We start from the raw sequence: 8,707 nt of genomic DNA on the forward strand, positions 1-8,707 counted from the left end.
ATATCTAGAAGTAGTCATGAAAGTAACAATTGAAGTCATAGTACAACCCCAATTCCAATAAAGTTGGGACGTTGTGTTAAACACAAAAAAAAGAAACTGAAAATGATTTGCAAATCATGTTCAACCTATATTTAATTGAAAGACTAGATTTAGAAAGACGAGATTTAATGTTCACACTGATCAACTTTATTGTTTTTAGCAAATCATTAACTGAGAATTTTATGGCTGCAACACGTCACGGGCATTCAATGTTGGTTTCCGCCTTGCCGCTTACATGCAGTGATTTCTCCAGATTCTCGGAACCTTTTGATGATGATATGGACCTTAGATGATTAAATCCCTAAATTCCTTGCAATTGTACATTGAGGAATATTGTCCTTCAACTTTTTGACTATTGTTCACAAAGAGGTGAACCTTGCCCCTCTTTGCTTGTGAATTTGTTTTTCTACCCAATCATGGCACCCACCTGTTCCCAATGAGCCTGTTCACCTGTGGGATGTTCCAAACTGGTGTTTGATGAGCATTCAACTTTCTCAGTCTTTTGTGTTACCTGTCCCAGCTTTTTTTGGAACGTGTTGCAGCCATAAAATTCAAAGTGAATGATTATTTGCTAAAAACAATCAAGTTTGAACTTTAAATATCTTGTCTTTGTAGTGTCTTGAATTAAATATAGGTTGAACATGATTTGCAAGTCATTGTATTCGGTTTTATTTGTTTAACACAACTTTCCAACTTCATCGGAATTGGGGTTGTACATTCACAATTTTTTTATTCGAGTCACACCATTCTAATTTCGACACATTCCAAAAATTCACGCCAAATGTGCTTGTATTTTTCTCACTCCAAAAACTTTGTGGAATTTTTGGAAAACTCAGTTTTCATCACTAAAATCCCAATGCAATGCGGGAAGGCTGTGTGAAAGCGAGGGCTGTCAGGTACTTGTTTCAGCACGTGACGGACGGCTCCATCACAGCTGGAACGCTGGCCGTCCGGCTGCCCTCCAGTCTCTCAATCCTGATTCCCCTTAACTGACAGAACCATTCACGGTGTCCGTGCAGGAGACTGGAATTCGATTCCCCCATGGTGAGAAGGTTTTTGCCAGCGTCACCTTTTGGTGAAGCTATTTTTCATGGCAGATTTATAATAATAATTTTGTTTTTTTTAAAAAGGCATTGTTCACACCCAGTTTTAAACCAGGGACCTTTCACATGTGAGATGCACATGATCACCACTAAACTACAGTAACTTCTTCTCCACTTGAGATTTACAACATGACCAGCAAAACACGTACACCAGCTCTGACGAGAGAGAGAAAAACAACCAGTTTCCACCCGGCGAACGTGATAACCACTACACTATGGAAACTGTTGGGGTTGTAGTGCCCAAGAGTAAACATGGAGTTAATGACAGACCGGACCAGCATACAATTGAATATTTTCAAATGATAAGTCATGATATATCCACAGAAAAATGATGTAGAACTGTTGGATTTATCTTACCCAACATTATAATAAATAGACACAAAAGGAATGAAGACGCTGGTAACTCACCAAAGTCATCTTCAATCCTGTGGATTGTCGTCAGCCTTCAGATCCCAGTTGAGAAGAACGAAGACCAGTCCCGGAAAGAGTCTCAATTGCCGTGGCCACGGTCTCTTAACTGGATGTCGGCTCCACAACTGGAATCCTCGGGTGTGTTGACATCTGGCTCGAAGGACCAATTTAATGTTGGATTTATCTTACCCAACATTAGAATAAATAGACACAAAAGGAATGAAGACGCTGGTTTCTTTTTCTCATGAGGAGGGCGCATAGGATATTGTTCAGGTTACAGCCTCTCAACACGCTCTAAACAATCTCCCCCGTCGCTCCTACATTTATTTGAAAATAGGAGGGTTTTACAAGACATAATGTTCTAAGCACGAAGACACAACATAAATCATGGGAAACTTACGGTCGAGGGTCCAAAAAAAAAAAAGAGCCCCACAAAATCCTGAAGAACAGATGAACTCACATCCCCGTCAGGGAATCAAATCCCGGTCTTCCGCGTGACAGGCGGAGATACTGTCCACTATACTAACGAGGGGTCTTGAAGCCTACGTTCACTGTTTGTCGAGCACACGTCAATGCACCTGAACGCATCGGCAATTCCAGGAAGCGAGGAAGTTTGCTGGTCCTGCTAACAGATAGCACGTTAGCAACAGTTTGAGTCATGTAGTGGTTGTTATGTTCGCCAAACGCGCAAGGTCCCTGTTTAGAAACGAGGATGATGGGCTTTTTTGTTTTCCCAAAAAGAAGAGCGCCACCAAAAGCTAAAGACCACATTATACCTACTCCCCGTCGGGGAATCGAACCCCGGTCTTCCGCGTGACAGGCGGAGATACTGTCCACTATACTAACGAGGAGGCTTGTAGCCTACGTTCACTGTATGTCAAGCACACGTTAATGCACCTGAACACCAGTGCCAGCTCGCGATGCGGTTCGCTGGTCCTGCTAACAGATAGCACGAGAGGAACAGTTTCAGTCGTGCAGTGGTTGTTTTGTTTGCCAAACGCGTCATGTCCGTGTTTGGAAACGAGGCTGATGGGCTTTTTTGTTTTCCCGCAAAAAAGAGCCCGACAAAATCCTGAAGACCAATCCCTGGCCCCGTCTGTGTGGAGTTTGCATGTTCTCCCCGTGCCCGCGTGGGTTTTCTCCGGGCACTCCGGTTTCCTCCCACATCCCAAAAACATGCATTAATTTGAGACTCTAAATTGCCCGTAGGTGTGAATGTGAGTACGGATGGTTGTTTGTTTGTATGTGCCCTGCGATTGGCTGGCAACCAGTTCAGGGTGTACCCCGCCTCCTGCCCGATGACAGCTGGGATAGGCTCCAGCACTCCCGCGACCCGAGTGAGGAGAAGCGGCTCAGAAAATGGATGGATGGATGTTTTGAAATTTGTTTTGACACTGTATCTACTAATATTGAGACGATACTTCCACATGTTTTGTGAAACTCATTTGTTTGGAATATCTTTTTATTGGGTTTAAGCTTGGACATTGTTTCAGTTTCACTGTTCCAAAATCACTCCATGATTTAAAATGCATCAGTGGGTATACAGCCACATATATAGGCGTTGGTGGTATAGTGGTGAGCAGAGCTACCTTCCAAGTAGTTGACCCGAGTTTGATTCCTGGCTAACGCAAGATTTTTTAATGCAGCCCTATGGGGGGCACAAGTCAGTGCAAACTGTAGGCCGGTCCCAAACCCGAATAAATACAGAGGGTTGCGTCAGGAAGGGCATCCGGCTTAAAACTTTGCCAAACAAATATGAGCGTTCATCCAAAGAATTCCATACTGGATCGGTCGTGGCCCTGGTTAACAACTTCCACCACCGCCGCCGTCAACCTGCAGGGCGTCTTTGAAAATTCAGCAACTTTGGGTCGAAGTCAAAGAAGAAGAGGTGGAAAGCGGGTTCTTCGGCAGAAAGAGAAGAGGAAAGCACAGAGCCTAGAACTGAATGTGGGGACTTTGAATGTTGGGACTATGACTACGGAAACTGTGGGGGATGTAGTACTGTTGGATTTATCTTACCCAACATTATAATAAATAGACACAAAAGGAATGAAGACGCTGGTAACTCACCAAAGTCATCTTCAATCCTGTGGATTGTCGTCAGCCTTCAGATCCCAGTTGAGAAGAACGAAGACCAGTCCCGGAAAGGGTCTCAATTGCCGTGGCCACGGTCTCTTAACTGGATGTCGGCTCCACAACTGGAATCCTCGGGTGTGTTGACATCTGGCTCGAAGGACCAATTTAATGTTGGATTTATCTTACCCAACATTAGAATAAATAGACACAAAAGGAATGAAGACGCTGGTTTCTTTTTCTCATGAGGAGGGCGCATAGGAGATTGTTCAGGTTACAGCCTCTCAACACGCTCTAAACAATCTCCCCCGTCGCTCCTACATTTATTTGAAAATAGGAGGGTTTTACAAGACATAATGTTCTAAGCACGAAGACACAACATAAATCATGGGAAACTTACGGTCGAGGGTCCAAATGGGTCACTCGTTATTGGTTCGCCGATTATCACGTTGTTTTGTTAGCCCCTTTTGCAACAGTATCGTTGGGATTTATCATCTTGTGCCTTTCGCACGGACACAACACAAAACATGGGACCAGACCAACACCTGTCACGTCCCCGACCACATCCGATCACATCCTTGGTCAAGGCGCCCTTCCATCGGATGATGCTGAGTCATCTTCTTGAAGGCGAGACATCTTTCTTTCTAAAAATTGTGCATAATACTAATGCAAGCTAAGCAAATAAATGATAACTTCTAAAATATATTTAACAAGTACCCAAAAGCGGACATGCAGTTATTGACAGACCAGCCCACCAAGTAACCAACTCACAAGCAGAATTTAATATTTACAAATGATAAGTCATAATGGAGGATATTTAAGCATTACTGAAGTCCGAATTATTTTGAGCGGGTTTTGAGGAGTTATCAAGCCAACCATCTTTTCTTCGTATTTCTACATCAATGGAATTCCTACGGCCATTTGTGCGTTTATTAGTGCTATCCTTGTCTTTTCGGACACTAACCTGTCTTTGTTTTACAACAGGGGTTGGGGTCTTCAAAGAAGTCTGTTTTGTGTCTTACGAGATAAGTGGACCATCTGTTCGGCTGCGTTAATTCCACGCTCAGATAATTCAACCTGAAGAACTGGTGTCCAGGAGTTTTGGGGAGTTTTTTTTCCTTGTTTTTTTCCTGCTTTGTAAGCAGCTGCTGTGACACTAAGGCTTGTTCAAGAAATCAAATTTCCCCAAAAGCCACGGTGTCTCAAAGTCTTCATTCATTCCTGCCCGACGAAAGCCGGTGTTCTCCTGGGGGACCGGCGGCTCAGAACCACAGGCGGAAAAAATCACCTCACATAATAAATGCAAACAACAAAACATATAAAACGTGTAAATCGCGGGTATATTTGTGGATTTGAAAAACGTGTGTAAGTCAAGGATATCCATCCATCCATCGATTTTCCGAGCCACTTCTCCTCACAATGGTCGGGGTTGTGCTGGAGCCTATCCCAGCTATCATCGGGCAGGAGGTGGGGTACACCCCGGACTGTTTGCCAGCCAATCGCAGGGCACAAATAAACAAACAACCATTCGCACTCACATTCACACCTATGGGCAACTTTGAGTCTTCAATTAACCTACCACGCATGTTTTTGGGATGTGGGAGGAAACCGGAGGCACGGGGAGAACATGCAAACTCCATTTGAACCCTGGTCCTCAGAACTGTGAAGCAGACGCTCTAACCAGTCTTCCACCGTGCCGCCACATTATGACTTATCATTTGTAAATATTCAATTATTCTTGTGAGTTGGTTACTTGGTGGGCTGGTCTGTCAATAACTCCATGTCCGCTTTTGGTTACTACAGCCACCATGGTTTCCATTGTGTAGTGGTTATCACGATCGCCTAACACGCAAAAGGTCCTCCGGTTCGAGACCGGGTAGAAACATCTTGTGTGTTGTCTTTCTTGCTTGTCAGGGAGTATTGAAGTGGGAATCAGGACAGAGAGGCTGGAGACCAAATATGTCAAACTCTGGCCCACGATGTCATTATATTTGGCCCGCAGGACCATATTAAATGTGGATTAGAGCTGGCCCGCCAGTATATAGCACATGCGCCACTTATATTCCAAATCCCAGAATGCTTTGCTTGTGTGTCGGGCCATCAGTCTCGACCGGCGAGCACCTCTTCCCTTTCTGTTGCGGTCTTTAGCAACTATGCTACCGGTCTCCTCGAGCAAATTTCCACTTCCCCTTTCCCACAAATGGCCAAACGAAAGATGGAAAACGGTGAACTTCCAAGTCAGGTGGGAGGCAGATTGTCTGTTCACTAAAGTCGGAGCAACGTGGCTAGAACCAAGAACTAAGACAAGGACGTGCAAAATCCTCTCGGACCCTCCGCACCCCGGTCACCAGCTCTTCCAGCTCCTTCCCTCAGGTCGCCGCTACCGATCAATGCAAACTCGACCTAGTAGACATTCCAACAGTTTCTTCCCTCTTGCGATCAACTTCTTAAACACCTAACCTACAATTCCATTTCAACATGCTGGCAATTTTTTGAAATGAGTTTGTTGTCACATTTCTGTGGGGCCAATTATGTATTTCTCGTGCACTCACTGTAGTTGTCTCGCCATGCTGCACTATTTGCATGTACTGGCCACTCATGCCAGAGTAGCATCTGCTCCATTTGCACACTGATTGAGGAGTATCTGTAACATTTGCACAACCAACATTGTCCCAGATTATCGCACAACTCGTCACTTTAAACCACATACACTCCTTGAAGTCTCAGCGCCCTTTGCACAATGTTCATTGCACCGGACTATTGCAATATTAGTCATTCGAACTGCTCTAAGCGCTGGAGGACTCTGCATCTTTTTGCACAATTGTCAAAAAAAAAATCAATAAAATAAAATAAAAATGTACCGGCATTACCAGATAACTAGCAACCCTTTACTGCTCAGTGACTGTTTTTTTGTTTTTTTTGTCAATGTCTTTCTGTCTCCAAAGTGTTCTGTAAATTGACTGTTGTCGTACAAGAGCGGCTCCAACTACCTGAGACAAATTCCTTGTGTCATGGGTGTGTGTTCCGGGTTTTGTCTTCTCCCCCTGTTTCACACACCTGCTCCTGTGAGCATCTTCACCACCTGTGCCTCGTTCACCCTAATTACCCCTTGTATTTAACCTCGTGTCACATTTCCTCTCGTCGCCAGTTCGTTGTACCTTGTCGTCGCGTTCCAGGATTCCTTGTTCCCACATCACAGACTCACAGACTCACAGTCTCACAGTAAGACTTGACCCTGTTCCGATTATCGACCTCGCCTCGTTGCCTCATGTTTTGGGATACTGTTGCCTTTCTTGGATTGCCTGCCTGTGTACCGACCTATGCCTGAATATTAAACCTCTATTTTTCGAAACTGTCCTTTTGTTTTGGAGTCGTGCATTTTTGGGTCCTATCCTCTGTTCCGTTCATGACACTTCCTCTTTAATGTGAGGGGGCTCTGGCTCCTGCTGCTCAGTGCGAAGATCTTTAGTGATATCTGCAAGACACAAGAAGACAAACACACGTGGTTTGGTAAATATTTTCTGATGTTTTTTCCTTTAATGTTGTTTATTATGGTTTAGATTTCTATTTCAGGCTAATGTGAAAGCCAGATGAGTTTGATATACAGGAAATGAGAAAATTGGCCAGGTCAACAACAACAATAAAATGTGAGAGTGTAAAATAATAAAGTTCATTTAAACAAGTTTCAATAAAAGGTAATGCAGCGGACACCTGCATACTCATGGTTTGGCCTTTGCAATTTTTTTTAATGGAACAGTGGCCTCTTTTAATATAACATTTCAGCAGCGGTGAAAAACATGCGGTTCAAAATAATTAATAACATACGTAACATGAATAATATCGCCGTTTACAAAGTTTGTGAGGGATACTGTCCATGATTGTTGCACCTGTTTTTAGCTAATGAGCTCTTTATTCAACGTGCTTTTATGGAATGTCATATCTAGAAGTAGTCATGAAAGTAACAATTGAAGTCATAGTACAACCCCAATTCCAATAAAGTTGGGACGTTGTGTTAAACACAAAAAAAAGAAACTGAAAATGATTTGCAAATCATGTTCAACCTATATTTAATTGAAAGACGAGATTTAGAAAGACGAGATTTAATGTTCACACTGATCAACTTTATTGTTTTTAGCAAATCATTAACTGAGAATTTTATGGCTGCAACACGTCACGGGCATTCAATGTTGGTTTTCGCCTTGCCGCTTACATGCAGTGATTTCTCCAGATTCTCGGAGCCTTTTGATGATGATATGGACCGTAGATGATGAAATCCCTAAATTCCTTGCAATTGTACATTGAGGAATATTGTCCTTCAACTGTTTGACTATTGTTCACAAAGAGGTGAACCTTGCCCCTCTTTGCTTGTGAATTTGCTTTTCTACCCAATCATGGCACCCACCTGTTCCCAATGAGCCTGTTCACCTGTGGGATGTTCCAAACAGGTGTTTGATGAGCATTCAACTTTCTCAGTCTTTTGTGTTACCTGTCCCAGCTTTTTTTGGAACGTGTTGCAGCCATAAAATTCAAAGTGAATGATTATTTGCTAAAAACAATCAAGTTTGAACTTTAAATATCTTGTCTTTGTAGTGTCTTGAATTAAATATAGGTTGAACATGATTTGCAAGTCATTGTATTCGGTTTTATTTGTTTAACACAACTTTCCAACTTCATCGGAATTGGGGTTGTACATTCACAATTTTTTTATTCGAGTCACACCATTCTAATTTCGACACATTCCAAAAATTCACGCCAAATGTGCTTGTATTTTTCTCACTCCAAAAACTTTGTGGAATTTTTGGAAAACTCAGTTTTCATCACTAAAATCCCAATGCAATGCGGGAAGGCTGTGTGAAAGCGAGGGCTGTCAGGTACTTGTTTCAGCACGTGACGGACGGCTCCATCACCGCTGGAACGCTGGCCGTCCGGCTGCCCTCCAGTCTCTCAATCCTGATTCCCCTTAACTGACAGAACCATTCACGGTGTCCGCGCAGGAGACTGGAATTCGATTCCCCCATGGTGAGAAGGTTTTTGCCAGCGTCACCTTTTGGTGAAGCTATTTTTCATGGCAGGATTTATAA

General features: G+C 43.3%; 1 non-coding gene across 1 annotated transcript; it reads right to left on the minus strand.

Annotated features, from left to right (window-relative positions):
• Positions 1-2,332: 2,332 nt before the first annotated feature.
• Positions 2,333-2,404, minus strand: trnad-guc (transfer RNA aspartic acid (anticodon GUC)). The gene has a single exon. It is a non-coding gene; the product is annotated as a tRNA-Asp (tRNA).
• Positions 2,405-8,707: the final 6,303 nt, after the last annotated feature.

Source organism: Phycodurus eques, unplaced genomic scaffold (assembly GCF_024500275.1).
Source record: "Phycodurus eques isolate BA_2022a unplaced genomic scaffold, UOR_Pequ_1.1 contig_131, whole genome shotgun sequence".
Lineage (NCBI taxonomy): Eukaryota > Metazoa > Chordata > Actinopteri > Syngnathiformes > Syngnathidae > Phycodurus > Phycodurus eques.